The sequence below is a fragment of the Triticum urartu genome, chromosome 5A, assembly GCF_056163025.1.
Source record: "Triticum urartu cultivar PI428250 chromosome 5A, HENAU_Tu73, whole genome shotgun sequence".
NCBI classification, from domain to species: domain Eukaryota; kingdom Viridiplantae; phylum Streptophyta; class Magnoliopsida; order Poales; family Poaceae; genus Triticum; species Triticum urartu.
Window position 1 is genome coordinate 433,769,589 of NC_141877.1, and position 18,518 is coordinate 433,788,106.

An 18,518-nucleotide genomic window follows, 5' to 3' on the forward strand; every position below is an offset into this window, starting at 1 on the left:
TAGGTGCCACAGAAACATTCTTCTGTGCTCCGCTACTCTCTGGTTGAAGTAAAGGTTCAACAACCTCATCAAGTTCTATCTTCCTCCCACTCAATTCTTTCGAGACCAACTCTTTCTCGAGAAAGGACCCGTTCTTAGTGACAACACTTTGCCCTCGGATCTGAGATAGAAGGTATACCCAACTGTCTCTTTGGGTATCCTATGAAGACACATTTTTCCGCTTTGTGTTCAAGCTTTTTTGGCCGAAGCCTTTTGACATAAGCATCGCAGCCCCAAACCTTAAAAAATGACAACTTAGGTTTCTTGCCAAACCACAGTTCATACGGTGTCGTCTCCACGTACTTAGATTGTGCCCTATTTAAAGTGAATGTAGTTGTCTCTAATGCATAACCCCAAAACAATAGTGGTAGATCGGCAAGAGACATCATAGAACGCACCATATCCAATAAGGAACGATTACGATGTTCGGACACACCATTATGTTGTGGTGTTCCAGGTGGCGTCAACTGCGAAACAATTCCACATTGTCTTAAGTGATTGCCAAACTCATAACTTTGGTATTCTTCCCCTCGATCGGATCGTAGGAATTTAATCTTTTTGTTACGATGATTCTCAACTTCACTCTGAAATTGCTTGAACTTTTCAAATGTTTCAGACTTATGCTTTATTAAGTAAATATACCCATATCTACTCAAATATTCGGTGAAGGTGAGGAAATAACGATATCCACCGCACGTCGACACTCATCGGACCGCACACATCAGTATGTATGATTTCGAACAAGTCACTTGCCCGTTCCATTGTACCGGAAAATGGGTTTTAGTCATCTTGCCCATAAGGCATGGCTCACATGTATCAAGTGACTCAAAAAGTCCATGAGCATGGAGTTTCTTCATGCGCTTTACACCAATATGACTTAGGCAGCAGTGCCACAAGTATGTGGTACTATCATTAATAACTTCACATCTTTTGGCATCAATATTATGAACATGTGTATCACTACGATCGAGATTCAATAAACCATTTACATTGGGTGGATGACCATAGAAGGTATTATTCATATAAATAGAATAACCATTATTCTCCAACTTAAATGAATAACTGCATTACAATAAACACGATTTCATCATGTCCATGCTAAACGCAGACACCAAATAACATTTATCTAGGTTCAACAATAATCTCGAAGGTAGAGGGAGCGTGCGATGGTGATCACATCAACCTTGGAAACACTTCTGTTGGGGATATTACTACCAGTATGACCCGCCCAGGAGGGGCCGGGTCAGCCCTAATGGCAGGTTACATAAGAAGCCCGATAAACATTCAAGATGATAGTTTACTAAATGTATAGAAGGCCCAAAGGCCTGGGGCCGGCTTAAGGCCTGATACTGTAAACCGCCGTATGTAAGGAAAGACTTGTAAAGAAAGGCATGTAAAAGAACTCACTGAGCCGGACACGATTATGAGCCGGCCGGGACTCTGTAGGCCACCAGGCGTCAACCCGTGTATATAAGGGGACGACCCGGTGGCGGTTTAGGACAAGAAACAACCAAGTCGATAACCAAGCCGGCGAGTTAAGCCTCTTGGAGATCGAAACTTCAGCAATACCAATCCCAACTAGACGTAGGCTTTTACCTTCATCGTAAGGGGCCGAACTAGTATAAAAACTCTCTCGTGTGTCCTTTGTCTTGATTAACCCCTTTAAGCTTCTTAGTGCAATGGCCCTACGACTAAGTCCTTGCTCTAGGACATCTGCCGTGTCAACTCCACGACAGTTGGCGCCCACCTTGGGGCCTGCGCACGGTGGATTGAGTTCTTGAAGGGCAACTTCGAAGGGCTTAAGGGATACGCTGTGGGCCGGATGACCAAGAGTCATCGCGGAAAACTCTACATCGACGACGAAGGCTAGGGCCCCGAGGCCGGCTCGATCGAGTACGGGTACCGGGTCCCCTTCAGCGGAATTCACGTCTTCATCGGCCGGATCGGTGAGTCAGGCCCTGAGCCGGACGTCCACACCAACCTCATCGAAATGGCTCAGTGTGCCGGGTCCGCCCGTGTTCAATTTATCGTGAAACATGCCTTCATAGGCTGCGTCCATGGCGGTGAATACTCCGAAGGATCGATGGAAGGCGGGGAGACGGCCATCTGCTCTGATACTGCATCATCAACATGTGAGACAGACTCGTTGTACCAGCTGCAAGACGGTATGCTCGGGGACTGTTCCGATGGCAGCAGTATTCCCGACCCGCTTGAGCTGCCCGGAGTCTTCATGGTGGGGACGCAACTCAGGCAGAACTCCGCCACAGCAGCAGCAGCTACCGGGTCGGCAGCAGCCGGGTCAGGAGACCCCGCGCGCCCCCGGCTCAGGTTCTAATGGACCTCATGGATAGACTGGCGACTCTGTTAACCGCTGTGGTAGAACCGGCGGATAAAGACCAGCATGATGCAGAAGTGGCACGCGTGTGGGAGGAGATGGTGCAAGCTAAGGAAAATCTAGCCGCGGAGGAAACCCGGATGGCAGCGGAACGAGCAGCTCTGGATGCTCGTGCTCAGCAGCTTCAAGCAGAAACTTTCTGGCTCTCGGTGGATCTTAATGCGTCAAACGAGGTCATGAGGAGGAGGCATCAGAAAACTCAATCGCGTCTGCCTCTAACGCTGGATCCGAGGAACCTGTTCCATACACCCGGGGCTGGGGGGAGCAACCCGCCGGAGGCGAACCGGGTCACGACACCCGGTGCACCAGATCAGCCACGCACCATGGAGCCACCCCGCCTGAATACAGCTCCTCCTTGTTATGTATCAACACCTCCGGGTCACTTCTCTAACCCTATGGAAAATCTCATTGCAGCGTCGGCTCGTTTGGTAGCTCTCCCAATGGAAGGCGACTCGCCAGCAGCAATTGAAACCCGGAGGGTAAGAGAACTACTTCAGACAGCTTTGGCCCAGCAGGATGCATACTCCTACAGTCGAGACATGATTCATTCAACTCCTCGCCCAAGCCGGAGCCTGAGTTACAGTAGGCACATGGAGTCCGCAGAGATGTCAAGTAATGCTCAACGCCACAACCGGCCATATAGGCATGAGCCGGTGCGGGCTGGAGCCCTTAACTTGGCGGATCAGGAGAGGATTCGTGAAGAGGCGGAATGGGCGGCTCAGATAGCGGTAGAGCAGGCGGCTCACCAGACCTTTTCGGCTTATCCAGCAACCTCGGTTGAGACAGGAGTGGCCACAAGAACCGGAGGCGTGCCTTGCCTGGTCCCAGCCATACGAAATGAACGGTTTCCCAAGGATTTCAAGGGGCCTCGTAAGGTGCCTCATTACACGACTGACCTATAGCCGGGGGCTTGGATTGAGAGTTATGAGATGGCTATGGAGCTGTTGGAGGTTAGCAATGCTGCGATGGCCAAGTATTTTACCATGATGTTGGATGGAACGGCTCGGACCTGGTTGAAAGGATTGCCACCCAATTCTATCGGCTCATGGGCAGAGTTGAAAGCACGGTTCATCTAGAACTTTAAGGACACGTGTAAGCAGCCAATGTCAATTGTGGACTTTACCAATTGCAAGCAAGAGGATGGGAAATCTACAACCCATTGGGTGCGCCGGGTCAAGGAGATAATACATTCATCTGATAAGATGGATGCCGGCTCAGCAGTTTTGATGTTGGAGAAAAACTGCCGCTTTGAACCTCTGAAGTAGAAGTTGGGGCGGCTTAAACGTGACTGTAATGACATGGGAACGTTGATGGCAGCTCTTGTCAAGTATGTCGATTCTGATACCACCAAGGACCCGGTGTCTGACGAAGAAAAGGCAACGAAGGGAAAGAAAACGGCAATGGCAAGGGTCACCAGCATAACCCAGTGAATCAGGGAGGTAATAAACGTAAGGCCAATGAGTTTGTTGCTAATACTAATGCGCAGGGTGGTAATCAGCGGTGCAAGGGCAGACAACCCCCTCGATCGGGCGGGTCAGGCCCCACCCTTGAGCAGTTGTTAAATGAACCTTGTCGAAAACACGACACCCGGGAGAAACCAGCCACCCACTTGTGGAAGGATTGCACGATCATGAAGGCATTTAAAAATTCAAATGCATTTGATGGGGGTCACGGCCCAGGTGGCGGCTCAGGTGGAGGCGGCTTTCAGGGCCCGGGCGCCGGTTCAAGCGGAGGAGGTTTTCACGGTCAGGGTTATCCTGGTCACCAAGGAGGATATAATTAGCAACACGGCCAAGGGAATCAGCAGCAGCAGCAATCCGGCTATCAGAGCAACCCGAAGTAGTTGAGTAGCGGACAATATCATGTCTTTACTACCAGTTTATGTAAGAGGGACCAGAAACTCCACAAGAGGGCCGTCAATGCCGTTGAGCCGGCAATTCCACGTTATCTATGTTGGTCGGAGCAGCCTATTGTGTGGAGCAGAGAGGATCACCCGCCCCGGGTTGATAGTCCGGGTCACTTGGCTTTGGTAGTGGCACCTCAGGTTGGTGGGTACAAGTTTACTAAGGTACTCATGGATGGAGGTGGCAGCATCAACATCCTCTACTATGAGACGTTCCGCCGGATGGGATTGACGGATAAAAATCTTAAACAATCCAACACTATTTTTCACGGTGTGGTACCTGGTAAGTCGGCATACCCCAGTTGGGAAGATTGAGCTGGAAGTAGCCTTTGGGGATGAGTATGACTCCAGAGCAGAAAAATTAACCTTTGAAGTGGTTAAGATCAAAAGCCCATATCATGCTCTGTTTGGGCGGCCGGCTTATGCCAAGTTCATGGCTTGACCGTTTTACGTATATTTGCAGCTCAAGATGCCGGGTCATAAGGGCACCATTACAGTACATGGGAGCCGGAAGATAGCATTGGAATGTGAAGAAGGTGATGCCGCCTATGCTGAATCTGTTTGTGCAACAGAGGAGTTAAAATTCTACAAGGATCATGTTGACCCGGCGGACATGATGTCATTAAAGAAACCAACAACAGAGCATGAGCCGGAGTTGAAATTCAAATCAGCTGATGACACTAAGATGGTTGACTTTGTACCTGGCGACTCATCCAAACAATTCATCATCAGCGCAAACTTGGATCCGAAATAGGAAAGCGCGCTCATCGAGTTCATCCGTGAGAACCGGGACATCTTTGCATGGAAACCTTCAGACATGCCGGGTGTCCTGAGGGAACTCGCTGAGCACACTCTTAATATCGATCCATAGTTCAAACCTGTCAGACACTTTCTTCGACGGTTCAATGAAGAAAGGCGCAAGGCCATCGGAGAAGAGGTGGCCCGGCTCTTGGCAGCCGGGTTCATTGTGGAGGTCTTTCACCCAGAATGGTTAGCTAACCCGGTGCTTGTACTAAAAAAGAATGGCACCTGGCGTATGTGTGTGGATTACACAGATTTGAACAAGGCTTGTCCGGCTGATCCTTTCGCTCTCCCCCGTATTGATCAGATCATTGATGCTACGGCGGGTTGCACACGGTTGAGTTTCTTAAATGCTTATTCCGGTTATCATCAGATTAAGATGGCAGTCAAGGATCAAGAGAAGACAACTTTTATAACTCCTTTTGGAGCTTTCTGCTATGTGTCTATGCCTTTTGGGCTTAAGAGTGCCTAGGCGACTTACCAGCGGTGTGTGCAGAATTGTCTTCACGATCAAATTGGGCGCAATGTTCATATGTGGATGATATAGTGGTGAAATCCAGGGAAGAGGAAACCTTGGTCACAGACCTGAAAGAGACTTTTGATAATCTTCGGGTTTACAAGATGATGCTTAACCCGGCCAAGTGTGTTTTTGGAGTGCCAGCCAGCAAGCTTTTGGGTTTTTTGGTGTCTAACCGAGGTATTGAAGCTAACCCGAAGAAAATCAAGGCAATCACATCTCTAGCCAAACCAACATGCGTCAATGATGTTCAGTGACTGGCGGGTCATGTGGCTGCTTTGAGCCGGTTCATAAGCCGATTAGGGGAAAAGGCCATTCCTCTGTATCAGTTGATGAAGAAAACGGATGTTTTTGTTTGGAGCGATGCTGCGAACACTGCTTTTGAGGATCTGAAGGCACAACTGGCTGAGCCGTCGGTCCTGGCTGCTCCAATTGAGAAAGAGTCGCCATTGTTATATGTAGTTGCCAACTCATGGGCTGTTAGTGTGGCTATTTTGGTAGAGCCCCAGGAGGCTGGCAAAGAGCATCCGGTTCAGCGGCCGGTTTATTATGTTAGTGAAGTGCTAATTGAGTCTAAACAACGATATCCACATTGGCAGAAGCTTGTTTATGGGGTGTTCATGGCGATCCAGAAGCTTAAGCATTACTTTCAGGGACATCGAATCACTGTGGTTAGCTCTGCTCCTTTGGGATACATTATTCAAAATAGAGAAGCCACGGGGCGAGTTGCCAAGTGGGCAATTGAGCTTGGGTCTCATGGGTTGAAGTATGTTCCACGTACTGCAATTAAATCTCAAGCCCTAGTTGACTTCATCAATGACTGGACAGAGATGCAGATGCCGGAAGAGAAGCCGGACAACACATATTGGACTATTCATTTGATGGACCCAGGCAATTGGAAGGCTCGGGGGCTGGAGTCATGTTAACTTCGCCACGAGGTGATAAATTTTGTTATGTGTTACGGTTGATGTTTCCATGCACTAACAACGCAGCAGAGTATGAAGCCTTGCTCCATGGTCTTCGAGTGGCAAAGGAGATGAGCTTGAGCCGGGTCAGATCTCTTGGTGACTCAGATCTAGTGGCTCAACAGGTATCTGGCAAGTGGGATTCCAAAGACCCTCTCATGGCGGCTTATCGCCGAGAGGTCGATGCTGTTGCAGGATATTTTAAAGGTTATCAGGTGGAACACATTGACCGTCGAAAGAACGAAGCGGCTGATGCTTTAAGCCGGCTAGGGTCTCAGCGTAAGCCGGTGCCACCCAACACCTTTTTGGATGTTTTGCATAACCCCTCTGTCAAGTTGCCCACAGAAGAAGATTTAGATGTTCCTGACCCAGAGGCGCAGTTGGTAGCGGCTCTTCATGTCATCCCAGATTGGACGATGCCGTTCTTGGCTTACATGACCCGGGGAGAGTTGCCAGCGGATGAGACCCTGGCTCGACAGATAACCCGGCGATCTAAGTCCATGACGATTTCGGATGGAGAGTTGTTTCATCGCAGTGTTTTTGGAGCGTTTCAATGGTTTGTTTCCCCCGAAGAAGGTCAAGAAATCCTTCGTGAGATCCATGAAGGCGATTGTGGTCATCACGACGGGTCAAAATCTTTAGTGGCCAAAGCGTTTCGTCATGGTTTTTACTGGTTGACGGCTCATGCTGATGCAGAAGATCTGGTCAGTAGATGTGATGGATGTCAAAAATTTGCACGACGAGCGGATGTGCCGGCTCAAGAACTCTAGATGATTCCAATCACTTGGCCGTTTGCGGTCTGGGGGCTTGACATGGTGGGACCTTTCAAAAGGTCTAAGGATAAAAAGACACATCTCTTGGTGGCAGTTGACAAGTTCACCAAATGGGTTGAGGCGGAGCCTGTGAGTAAGTGTGATGCAGCCACGGCGGTTTAGTTCATGAAAAAAGTAATCTTCTGTTTCGGTTTTCCACACAGTATTATCACAGATAATGGCACTAATCTGTCCCAAGGGGCTATGGAAGAGTTTTGTCAGCAAGAGCACATCCGGCTTGATGTTTCTTCTGTAGCTCATCCTCAATCCAATGGTCAAGCTGAGAGAGCCAATCAGGAAATTCTGAAAGGGCTAAAACCCCGGCTTATGGTTCCTTTATAGCGAACACCGGGTTGTTGGGTAGAGGAATTACCCTCAGTGTTATGGAGCATCAATACTATGCCCAACAGGTCTACGGGTTGCACACCCTTCTTCATGGTTTACGGAGCAGAAGCAGTGTTGCCTAGTGATATCCGTCATGACTCGCCCCATGTGGCGGCTTATGTTGAAGCTAATAATGAAAAAGCCAGATAGGATGCGCTTGACTTGCTGGATGAAGAAAGGGACTTAGCAGTGGCACGGTCAGCAATTTATCAACAGGACCTGCGTCGTTATCACAGCCGCCGGGTTAAGTCCAGGACTTTCCGGGAAGGCGACTTGGTGCTCCGGCTCATCCAGGATCTTTCAGATGCACACAAGTTATCCCCACCTTGGGAGGGACCCTTTGTGGTCAGTAAAAATTTAAACAATGGGTCATACTACCTCATTGACGTTCGAGAGCATGCAGACTCACGTAAGTCGGAAGAGGAGACCCGCCGGCCATGGAACATTGCTCAACTTCGGCCATATTACACCTGAGCCACCGGCTCTCAACATGGACATATGTTCACGTTGTATATACTATGATAAGCAATAAAGTAAGACCACCGGTCTCTTTTCTTTTCACAGACTATACATCTTTTTTATTTCTTACTTACAAATGACTATTAAGGAGCTGATCATATTTGAATCAAGTTTAACCTTTTTCGTACGGCTTATGATCGTATCCGAATCTAGCTGCAAATCTCAAGGTCACTTGGGGGCTTCCTATTCAAACATAGGTCGTATTCGAACCAAAGAGAACATAGCTGTCGTAACCCTCTTGATCGGCTCAAGGCCAAACTCACTTGGGGGCTTCTTGATCGTATCTGATTCATAGCTTAACCCCTTTTGAGTCCGACTTGGATCGTATTCGAATCAGGGTCGTTAAAACCTCTCAAGGTAATTTGGGGGCTTCCTGTTCAAACATAGGTCGTATTCGAACCAAAGAGAACATAGCTGTCGGTACCCTCTTGATCGGCGCAATGCCAAAGCCACCGGGGGCTATATGGTCGTATTCGAACCTTAGTTTAACCCCTTTGGTCTGGTTTACTGATCGTATTCGAATCAGAAACCCCCAGCCTTTTGAATACAGAGTTAAAATTATGTTTATTATCTGTTGCTTGCCTTTTAACTTTTGTTGTTTCAATATTACAAATAAGATAGCCTGGTTTTCTTCACCGGCTCAATTATTGAACAACACAGCCGCCCGGGTTATTCAAGCCGGTGGCTCAAGGATCCAAAGGTACGAGCTACTAAGATATGATGATCATTTAGTATTCAAGAAGTATTAACTTTTCATACATATTGAATTATCAAGTTCACCAACCGGATTATTAAAACCGGCGATCTAAGGATCAACAAGGACAAGGTATGGTTCTTACTTATACGCGCTTACCCGCTGCGTTAACTCAAGAATTAGTATTAACCCTTATCCTTTCTTTATATTTGTCTCTGTTTTTTATTGAGATAAATATATTGGCTATAAATTAGGGTGTTTAAGCCCGTTTGGTTCTAAACCGCCTTGCCAGTCTTTTTCTTGTATTCACAGGAACAGAGTTCAAATATCGCAGAGACAAACATTAACCGATGCATACATTGACATCTGGAAGCAGATTCACATAGAAGTATTTTATGCACGACGACATAAGCAAACATGCGGTGTTTTAGCAACTAAGTTATTACAAGGCTTTATAAGCCTATGAAGATGATCATCGTCCCTCCCTCGCCGGTTCACCACCTTCTGTTTGCTGGAAGTTGGATTTTGACCAATCAAAGCCGTTCATGGCGACAAATTCGGCTTCGTCGTCAATCAGGCCAACCGGGTCAATTTCCGGGGCAAAGGTATCTTCTCTCACCGGTGTGATCAGATCTGCTACTTTGTATGAAGGAGTGGGCATCTTCTTATTTTCACTATCAAAACCCGGTTGGTACTTGTCAACATTGGTGTCATCTCCAAGACTAGTCGCCTGAGGCCGGACTTCACGTACACACGCTACGAAATCATCCTGATCAAACGGAGACCCGTCCTCCTTCACAGTAGGGTAACCTCTTGCTACGTCCGCCGGGTCTAGGTCTGGCACCCAAGCCTTGGAGCGGCTTAGGGCAGTCAAAGCTCCGGCTCACGCGCAGGAGCGTTTTACTTCTTGGAATCTAGCAGGAAGGATGGACAGCTTCTTCAGGACATCGCTAAGCCGGTTGGGTCCTTGATTTGCAGGAGAGATAGCGGCCACAACCCGTTGTGCACCAATATACAATTGTTCAACCAAGGTGTATACTGCCTTCAATTTAATCAACGGGTCTTGGCTCAGATTTTTACTTCGTGGACCTGCATATATTTTTAGCAGAGTAAGTTGGCGGATTATACTCTGGTTTGGCAAAAATTATGCGAAAGGTCAAATCAGGCAGCTTACCAAAGATAGCAGCGACCATCTGAGACACCCGGCCCTTTAAACCGTTCAGCTCTGTTGAAATTTCTTTCAGAGCTGTTTCGGTCGTCTCAGCTCGTCGGGTCAGAAGTGTTTTCTCATTTTCCCAAACCTTCTCCTTGGAAGCAAAGCTGGTCTTCAAATTTTCCGTTGCAGAAAGGCTCATTTGCAGTTTGGAAGTGGAAGATTTGATTTCGGACTCCTGGCTTGCTAGCCGGGTCTTTGCGTCCGACAATTGAGAGTTCAATTCAGACAAGGCATTCTGTGAAACGTTCAGATAAGTCAAGACTTGGTTTCAAATATTCAAATTCAAGATTCAAGTCTCAACGTACTTTATGAGTAAACCACTTGACACTTGGGGGCTATTGTATGCCAAATCAAATTTTTACGACTCTACAAACATATTTAAAGTCCCAAGTCCCTTACAAAGTAACAACACTTGGCACTTGGGGGCTAATGTACGCAGTTCAACAAATTTATCAAGGTTAAATCGGAGGATTAAGTATTTTGAAGATGGTTTTAAATTCTAAAGTACCGATTCATTGATGGTCAAATAAACCGGTCCTTGGGGACTATAGTGAAGTTTTTGTTTCTATCAAATATCAGGCAAAGATTCAGAGGTAAAAGTCTTGGACTGCACTTTAAGTCTACAGGTTATTCTGTTTCTCTCATAATCTGAAGACTTGGGGGCTGAAGGAATATTAGTAAACCGGAAACAACGTACCTCATACTTCAACTGAAACTGCTTGACCATCTCGATCTCAGACTCACGACTGGAGTGTACATGACTGAGATAGCCAGATAAGATATCACTGGCATTGAGACGGTCATAATTGGCAACATCAAAGTGAACCTTCTGCCTCTCCAATGCTTCTTGCTTTGCTGTGCACCGAGCCAACACCGTTGGGTTCCCTAGCTCAACAAAGCGGCTCCCAGTAATTTGAACATCTTGAACATGTGGAGACAGCGGGTCGGTTGAGCTTGACGGTCTAGCTGTAGAAGGATTCATAGTGGCTTTGTCAAGGGACGGCTCCGGAGGATTTGCTTCATTGACAATAGGCAGGTCTTCTGGGGTGTCAGTTAATGGAGAAGGCGGCCTAGCCGGGTCAGATGCTAGTACTGGCGGGTCTTCCGCCGGTTTTGCTGCCTTCGCCTTCTTGGATTTAGCCTGGCCACTAAGGAAAAAATATTGCAGGGTAGTCAGCATCAAGATACAATTGATCAACCCGGAAGAAAAGAGGATTTCTAATTACCCTGGAGCAGTCTTGAAAGCCGGAAATTGTGTTTGTGATGATTCACCTGAGGAACGAGACACCTCCTGAAAAGGTAAAAGAAAGGAGTTAAAAGAAATACAAGGAGCAGGATTTATTAAAACATGTTAAGGACAGTAATAAGTAAACTTCGTTCGGGCGTTTCCGAGGGGTTTGTTGAAGGACAACAGTCGGTTCATCTTCAATCTCAACTTCACGGTGGCTTTCATGTTGCTGCTTTTTCAAATGAAAGTTGAGATCCAAGTGAGCTAAGGGGTTAGAAAACCTTACTTTATGGATCACTCGTCGAATTTTGTGTCTTGGCAAGGGCTCTGAGTCGGAGGAAATGATAGTTACCTCTGCTTCCCCAGCCTAACTGGCCCCAGTGTCATCTTGATAAGGATCAGTGTCAATAAGATTGTTAAAAAGTTGGCCAAGGGAATCAAGGGCTACCTCCGAGTCAGACGTGTCATCAAGTTTCATTAAATCTTCAACAGTGGTTTTCTTCTTCTTCGTTCTCCGGGTCGATTTCTTGGCGTTCATGGCGGCAAGTTTCGCCTTCTTGGCAGCTTCATGATCATATTTCACTTTCCAAACGTTAGAGTTGGCCTACAAAGACAAGAGGAAGGATCAGTGATAAACAATACGGCTGGAAAAAATATGAAGGAAAAAAGATCAGAATGTCCTTACTTCTGGTACCAGGTTAAGCTTACAGAAAGGATTTAACCCAACAACACTGCAGTCTTCATACTTCGCATTCACCAGAAGGTTTGACATTGTGACAATGTCCTCCTCGGTTAGTTGAACCGGGGTATGACGGAGAGAGTCGTCCGGTTCTCCACCATATTCATACATCAATTTTGAACGACGGCTTAATGGAATAATCCGCCATGAGATCCAGTAGCGGGTTAGATCGACTCCGGTTAAACCATTCCCCAACAAACCATTGATTCTTCTGATAGATGGAAGCAGCTTCTTGCATTCAGCAACGGTAAGTTTATCTAGCAGGGTGAACTTGGGGTGAAGACGATCGGGGCGGTAACCCGGCAGTGGCTTCTCGTTGGCGGGTGAGATGTCCTGACAATAAAACCAAGTTTGGTTCCAGTCCTTTGGGTGACTTGTTAAAACTATGAGAGGGAAGACAGCACCCTGCCGGTGCTGAATTGAGATGCCTCCAAGTTCTAAGCTAAGGCCATTGGTGCACTCGTTCTGCCGGTTCAGATAGAAGTACTCTCTAAATAGTTCCATAGTCGGCTCTTGCTGAAGATATACCTCACAGAGCACTTGGAAGTTACAGGTATTGGATATGGAATTGGGCCTAATATCCTGATGATGGAGTTTGAAAAGGTCAAGAACTTCTCTGAAAAACTTTGAACCGGGCGGTGAAAAGCCCCGGTTCATGTGGTCAGTAAAGACGATCACTTCGCCGTCTTTTGGATTGGGTCGTTCTTCTTCCGGGTCAGGAGCACGATAAGACATGATGCTTCTTGAGGGCAGAAACCCACTGAGGAAGAACTCTTTTAAACGCTCCTCGGTTATGGTTGAGGGGACCCAATTGCAGATGGTGGGTGTCTTTGACGGCATGACGTGTAAGGGACTGAAAAGGAAAAACAACATGCCGGTTCAATTTACAGTTAAAGATTGAAGTTGTAAAACAAGTAACGGCGGCTTAAACTAAGGGCTAATGACATATAAGGAAAAGAAATCCGGAGTGGTAAGCCGCCATGACTACAGATTTTCTCAGAAAACAGATTCAGCTAAGTGTTTGCATAAACAATTTTCACCAAGCTATCATTACTATTTTGGATCAAATGGCTGTCCCAAAAAGAAAATATTCTAGACCTAAAACTCCAGTATAGATGATTTGATCAGCTAACAAAGCATCTATACAGGAGAAAGAGATCTACCGATATAAAAAATGAATGCCAAACATCTACCGCGGCAATTCTACACTATCGGACGATCAGGAAAGGGCATCGGAGGTGAAATCTACCAAGAGTCTGTGACGAACACCGACGAACTCGAGAAGCCGTAATGCAGATCTAAGGCAGAGGAGGAAAGGGACTTACAGATGCAGGGCTACTGTGGAGGTTCGTCGTGTTTCTCTAGTCAAATCAGGTCGATGCAGCGCCCTGAGGTGAAGAAGACGAGGAGATCTGCGGCGGCGGCGGAAGAGCTCGAGCGGCAGCGAAACAGCGAGAGGAGGAAGACGACCGAAGGGGGAGAATGAAAAAGACCTAGGTTGTACCTATTTATAAGGGAGTGCGCGAACAGGCGGGCGCAAAAATCAAGGAGACCCGAATAATGATTATCCAACTAAACGGACGCCTCGATTCTCGGAAGACATTAAAAAATGAAAGATCCGTTGGAAGATGACGTCATGAAAGTTTTTGTGTTTTCAGAAGATGACGTCACGGCAGGTTACAGAAGTTTTCAGACAGAGGATGGATTCCACCTAAGTATTGAATATTGACAAAGAACAAAGTTCAAAGTCAACCTGGGGCCTAATGTTGGGGATATTACTACCAGTATGACCCGCCCAGGAGGGTCCGGGTCACCCCTAATGGCAGGTTACATAAGAAGCCCAATAATCATTCAAGATGATAGTTTACTAAACGTATAGAAGGCCCAAAGGCCTGGGGCCGGCTTAAGGCCTGATACTGTAAACCGCCGTATGTAAGGAAAGACTTGTAAAGAAAGGCATGTAAAAGAAGTCACCGAGCCGGACACGATTATGAGCCGGCCGAGACTCTGTAGGCCACCAGGCGTCAACCTGTGTATATAAGGGGACGACCCGGTGGCGGTTTAGGACAAGAAACAACCAAGTCGATAACCAAGCCGACGAGTTAAGCCTCTTGGAGATCGAAACTTCAGCAATACCAATCCCAACTAGACGTAGGCTTTTTGCCTTCATCGTAAGGGGCCAAACTAGTATAAAAATTCTCTCGTGTGTCCTTTGTCCCGATTAACCCCTTTAAGCTTCTTAGTGCGATGGCCCTACGACTAAGTCCTTGCTCTAGGACATCTGGCGTGTCAACTCCACGACAACTTCCAACACACATCGTCACCTCGCCCATAGCTAGTCTCTGTTTATTCCACAGCTTTTGTTTTGAGTTACCAATATTAGCAACTGAACCAGTATCTAATACCCAGGTGCTAATAGGAGTACTAGTAAGGTACACATCAATAACATGTATATGAAATATACTTTTGTTGAAGTTGTGAGCCTTCTTATCTATTTGGGTAGTTCCGCTACCAGTGACCATTCCCCTTACAATAGAAGCACTCAGTCTCGAGTTTGGGGGTTCAACCTTGGGTTTCTTTACTGAAGTGGCAACTGGCTTTCCATTCATGAAGTTTCCCTTCTTGCCCTTGCCCTTCTTGAAACCAGTGGTCTTGTTAACCATCAACACTTGATTCTCCTTCTTGATTTCTATCTTCGCGGCCTTAAGCACCGCGAATAGCTCCGGGATCATCCCCATCTCTTGCATGTTATAGTTCATCATGAAGTTCTAGTAGCTTGGTGATAGTGACTGGAGAACTTTGTCAATCACTATCTTATCTGTAAGATTAACTCCCACTTGATTCAAGCGATTGTAGCACTCAGACATTCTGAGCACATGCTCACTGGCTGAGCTATTCTCCTCCATGTTGTAGGCAAAGAACTTGTCAGAGGTCTTATACCCATCAACACGGGCATGAGGCTGAAATACCAATTTCATCTCTTAGAACATCTCATATGTTCCATTCCGTTCAAAAACGCCTTTGGAGCCCCGATTCTAAGCCGTAAAACATGGCGCATTAAACTATCAAGTAGTCATCAAAACGTGTCTGCCAGATGTTCACAACATCCACAGACGACGCTAGAGGGGTTGGCACACCGAGCGGTGCATCAAGGACATAAGCCTTCTGTGAAGCAGTGAGGAAAATCCTCACGCTACGGCCCTAGTCCGCATAATTGCTTACAATATCTTTCAACTTAGTCTTTCTCTGAACATATTAAGTGTGTAGACCCTGCGGGTTCGAGAACTATGCTTATATCGTCACCAAACGTTAAGTGTGTAGACCCTGCGAGTTCGAGAACTATGCAGACATGACCGAGACACCTCTACGGTCAATAACCAATAGCGGGACCTGGATGCCCATAATGGTTCCTACATATTCTACAAAGATCTTTATCGGTCGAACCTCGATGTCAAGGATTCAGCTAATCCCGTATGTAGTTCCCTTTGTCCATCGGTATGTTACTTTCCTGAGATTCGATCCTCGGTATCTCCATACCTAGTTCAATCTCATTACCGGCAAGTCTCTTTACTTGTTACGTAATACAAGATCCCGCGACTAACTCCTTAGTCACATTGCTTGCAAGCTTCTTGTGATGTTGTATTACCGAGGGGGCCCAGAGATACCTCTCTGTCATTCGGAGTGACAAATCCCAGTCTTGATCCATGCCAACTCAATAGACACCCTCGTAGATACATGTAGAGCACCTTTATAGTCAACCAGTTACGTTGCGATGTTTGGTACACACAAGGTATTCCTTCGGTGTCAGTGAGTTGCATGATCTCGTGGTCATGGGAACATATACTTGACATGCAGAAAACGATAGCAATAAACTTGACACGATCATATGCTACGTTTATAGTTTGGGCCTTGTCCATCACATCATTCTCCTAATGATGTGATCCCGTTATCAAATGACAACTCATGTCCATGGCTTGGAAACCATAGCCATCTTTGATCAACGATCTTGTCCGGTAGAGGCTTACTAGGGACATGTTGTTGTCTATGTATCCACACATGTATTTGAGTTTCCGATCAATACAATTCTAGCATGGATAATAAATGATTATCATGAATAGGGAAATATGATAATAACTAATTTATTATTGCCTCTAGGGCATATTTCCAACATATGGATCTAGTAAAAACAAAAAGAAGTAGAAGAATCCTGGTAAGCAAGTGTGCCTGTGGAGGCTACTACCAGCCAGGGACAAAATGTCAATGCTTTGGAAGGAAATATACCTTTCAATGTGGGACCCAAGTTCATTGGTGCTATCTACTATAACTGTGGTCTTCGTGGGCATTTTTTTGGGAATGTGTTACGTACCAAAAATTTGCTTCATCTGCAAGACTCCTGGCCATCATATGGATATTTGCCCTACTTGGTATAAACCATATCCTGTCGTGCACTACTAGGGTAGTACTAATACAGGCTTGGGTTTCTTCCATATTGAAGCTGGTAAGGTCAATGAGAGTGAGTGGCTCAATTTTGGCAATGTGGGCTTGGTTATTGTTGAGGAAGGAAACATTACTGATGAAGAACTGGGACAATGCTTTGCTGATATGTGGAAAACAAATTGGCCATGGCAGATAAGACCGTATATATGTCAAAAACCAGTTCTTAGTTAGCACCCCCCTCACACACATAAGAAAATTACTGAGCTAGTTGAGTACCCTTCCATAAACCTGAAGAAGAAAGGGGTTACTATTTCTTTCATGAACTAGGAAGGAGAAATGCCTACTTATGATACCTTGACAAAGACTTGGGTGATTGTAGAAGGGCTACCCCAAAGCAAAACAACTAGAATGTTATTGCTCGGGTTGCTACTATTTTGGGTGTGCTGGTTAATGTTGATTGTCATATGATTTAATTTTTAGAAGCTTTTATGAGAAGTTGAGGATCCAGGTGGTTGTCAGAGACCCAAGCAAGATACCTGCTGACATGGTGGTTGAAATACATCATGAGCTATACCTGCTGAGATTTGAAGTTGAGAAAGATATTTATGACAGATCCAAGTCTGAAAATCCCTTTGGCCCTGCTAGTAACAAGTTGATTGAGGACAAAGTTGTCAACAGTGATGATGATGACCTGTTGGGGAAAGAAATGGAGACTGAGAGTCAGAAAGTGGTTGATAAGAACACTAACACTCCCAGGCCCTCTGCTGTCCCTAGAGGTTCCACATCTAAAAGTATGCAAATCTGATGTACTCCTAAGAAAAAACGTACTTTGGAAAAATCTAAAAATTCAAGGGGCTCCTTTGTCCAAAAGCTATCTGGAAGTGGTGAAGAGAATTCCTACTAAAAACATTGGTGGGCACTTGTTGCCTATGTTTGATGCTACTAAAGCTCCACCTATAGCCAAGACTGTTGTCCTCAAGATGAAAGAAAAAACTATTGTGAACAAGAAGTGGGGACGTGTGGTGGCTACTAGAATGAGTGACAAAATCACTAGAGATGGGAAACCTGCTCTGGTGAAAGCTCAAGAATTGAAGCAAAAGAAGGTTTTGGAGATTCTTAGAGGTAAAAAATACAAAGGCTCTACAATTTCCTTTGCCTGCTTAGATAATGAGCTTTTAATTAAGAATGGTGATTGCTCTGGTATTAACCTTGGAGATAATTGCCCTACATATGCTCATAATGTTGATGTTATCAAAGAGATTGAGTTAGGTAGGCTAAAAAATTCCAAGATAATAATCCAGAAATATTTCTTCCTCTCCTGATATTGATATCACTGGTGAGGAATTTAATTCAATTAACATTGAGGCCAAGGACGGAGAGGAGGAGAATACTAATACACATTTAAATGTGCAACAGACCTCTGATCTGCCATGGGTTGAGGTATATTCCCATAGGATGACACTCTGCTATTTATGGATTATAATCTAGACCATTCTAAGAACCTGAAGTGGTTGTTATCTTGCTTTGAAAAAATTTCAGGCATGATAATTAATTTTCATAAGTGTGATCTGGTCCCTATCAATATTGATAGAGATAGTGCTCATATTTTTGCTCAAGCGATGGGCTGTAAACATAGTAGATTTCCAGTTAAGTTCCTTGGAGCTCCTCTACACTATAGCAAACTTAGAAAAGAGGATCTCGAACCTGTGATTGATAAGATTATTAAAAGAAGGGCAGGTTGGAGAGGTAGACTCCTTTCTTTTGGCAAGAGACTTAGTTTAGTTCAATCTTGCCTTGCTAGGATTCCTTCCTACCTAATGGGGATTATAAATTTCCCTAAGTGTGCCATTGCCCTGATAAATTCCCAGC

At 45.8% G+C, this 18,518-nt stretch overlaps 1 pseudogene; it reads left to right on the forward strand.

Annotated features, from left to right (window-relative positions):
* The first annotated feature begins 12,430 nt into the window (after nt 1-12,430).
* LOC147971776 (uncharacterized) lies at nt 12,431-17,971 on the forward strand (annotated as a pseudogene).
* The last annotated feature ends 547 nt before the right edge of the window (nt 17,972-18,518 follow it).